The sequence below is a fragment of the Austrofundulus limnaeus genome, unplaced genomic scaffold (assembly GCF_001266775.1).
Source record: "Austrofundulus limnaeus strain Quisiro unplaced genomic scaffold, Austrofundulus_limnaeus-1.0 Scaffold244, whole genome shotgun sequence".
In the NCBI taxonomy this organism is placed as follows: Eukaryota; Metazoa; Chordata; class Actinopteri; order Cyprinodontiformes; family Rivulidae; genus Austrofundulus; species Austrofundulus limnaeus.
Window position 1 is genome coordinate 713,258 of NW_013952646.1, and position 2,420 is coordinate 715,677.

At 37.7% G+C, this 2,420-nt stretch overlaps 1 protein-coding gene across 1 annotated transcript in view; it reads right to left on the minus strand.

Annotated features, from left to right (window-relative positions):
* Positions 1–2,420, minus strand: part of klhl2 (kelch-like family member 2) — a 12,981-nt gene that overhangs the window by 5,127 nt on the left and 5,434 nt on the right. The window lies entirely within an intron of this gene.

Sequence of the window (2,420 nt, forward strand, 5' to 3'; positions counted from 1 at the left end):
CCATAATGTTGTGTGCATTGCAATATTTTGAGCAAAACTGTGCTCTTACCCTGTTAATTGAACCTTCACATTCTGTTCTTATTGGTGCAATGTGTAGTTAATGAAGATTCTGGTCCAATTTAGCCATAAAACCTCCCACACTAAAATGACAGGTGTTTTAGTTTCATCGTCTAACCCCGTACATCCCTTCCAGGTATATAAAAAAATTCTAACAAAAATCCTCCTAGACACAAACTCAGAATTCAATGTTAATGCTAACAACACCAACCGTTGCTGATGTCCCCCATCGCCATTCAGTAGTGACCAACCATTTTGTTGGACTCATCACAGACCTTCATTATTTAAACAATCTCATAAGGTGAACAGACGGATGGATTGAAAGACTGATGGACAGACAAACGGAGGGCTAAAGTGATCTTGTCAAAGTACTACACTAATGTGTCAAGCAAGTCTCCCTTATGATTAACACAAAATTTAGTTCAGATCAGATCATGYATGTGTGATTTACAGCCAAAATTATGTCATCAATGTTATATGTAATTAGGCCACGCCCTCCAAACATTGTACTGCATTCCTGTAGTGCGGTGGATTAGGACTGTTACAGCTTTCTGAAATTGTAACAGATGAACCAATGGACGGAGAGCATTTCTAAGTCCCCCGCCTCTGCGACAGGGGAGAAAAATCCTGCCTTCGACCGATTATATAAGATTTGACCATAACCACACAATATTTGGCTTCAGATTGTTTTATTGGTGCCAAAATGTTAAAAAAAYGATTGTTTGCCTAAATCCAGGCAAAACCTTTACTAACTGATGAAGCCATTTACAGCGAGCAGCCATATAGTGTCAAAAAGTATAAAAATCTGAGCTCACATTGAAAGTTTTGTCACACACTTTTCTCCACTGTTGGCTCAGTATTTAATGTGGTAGTAGCTGAGGGTCATTCAAGGTTTGGCCAAAAACAGCTACAACTTCATCATTTCTTAAAAGAAGCGGCAGGCGACGTTTTCTCTGTCAATGAACAGTAGCTCTTTGATCTTTTTAATTATCTATCAATTTGTCAAAAACATGCAGCACAGATTTCAAGAGCAAAATTGACATTACAGAAAAATATGGAGCTTTTTATTCACTTTTGTTGTTGTGTTACCAACGCCACCTTATTACACAATATGTTATTTGCTTCATGTCCTGCCTCGTGTGTACTCTAACCCAGTGGCAGTATATGTAGTAGTAAATTTTTAACTTGTAGAGAGAACCTCTTGCTGACACCTGCCTGTCTGAAGGAGTTTCTGCAGATACAATCTGCACCAGACACTCACTGTTAGYGCGTGTGAAAATCACTTTAATGGAGTTTGCACTGTGACGAGGTGGAAATTATTCAAAAACTGTAGTAAATGAACTATTTTACTTCTAAGAGCAAAAGGAAAACCTTTTCGTGTGTGTATGATCTGCACCCACAACACTGTGACAAACTCCAGCAGATAAACTAATATGAAATATATCAACGCATGAAACTGAAATGTAAAAGAAAGGATCAGTACYTGCTAGTGAGCAAATCTTTAAATTTTAACTGGTTTTGCGACTCCGTGTAATTTTATTTAAAGAGGACCTATTTTGTTTTCTTTAATAAGTTAGGGATACATCTGTGGGCTATWCAAAACATGTTCAGTAGATTTAAACCACAAAATCATTTTCAGATGATGAGATTTCACCTGTTCAGTTCTGTCTGTTCTGAGCTCCCTTCAGAATGATCCGTTTATGCAAATATGCTGCTGTTGACAACGCCCTCYCAACACAGAGTTTATGTTAGCACTTCAGACATCTTAAAATGGTTACTAGTACAAGCAGATGCACAATGGCCCAACAGTGGTAGACGGGCTGCGAGCAGTGAGGCCACCCCAGRCAAGGGCTTGATAGGGACAGACTAGAACAGAGGTGTCAAACTCATTTTCACCGAGGGCCACATGAGCATTATGGTGRCCCTTGAAGGGCCATTTGTAATGAACTTTGATGTTTCATGTTTAACTTTGACTAAACAGTGTTTTAACACGTCCTCTTTTAAACACTGATAGGAACTAATTGCACGACTGACTAATCTGAAATAAATACAGAAATAATAAAAGAAAAACTAATAAAGTTTTACTCGCTGATGAGTTTCTAGTAAGTAGCTATTATGCATTATGGCAGATTTAGTTTATGTTTGATGCCGACTTTAAAGCAGCTTAGTTTCAGACATTAATGCTGTGCTATCCAACTAAATTGCTCAGTTACTTAAAGTTACATCAACAGTACAGGTGTAGGACAATTGTTTCACCTTTTAAGTTTATTTTGTTGTTTTTAATCATAAATTTAAACTTTACCATTGATATAAGAAACCATTTCCATGTTTTTTTGTTTTTTTTTGTGGGGGGGGTACCCCCC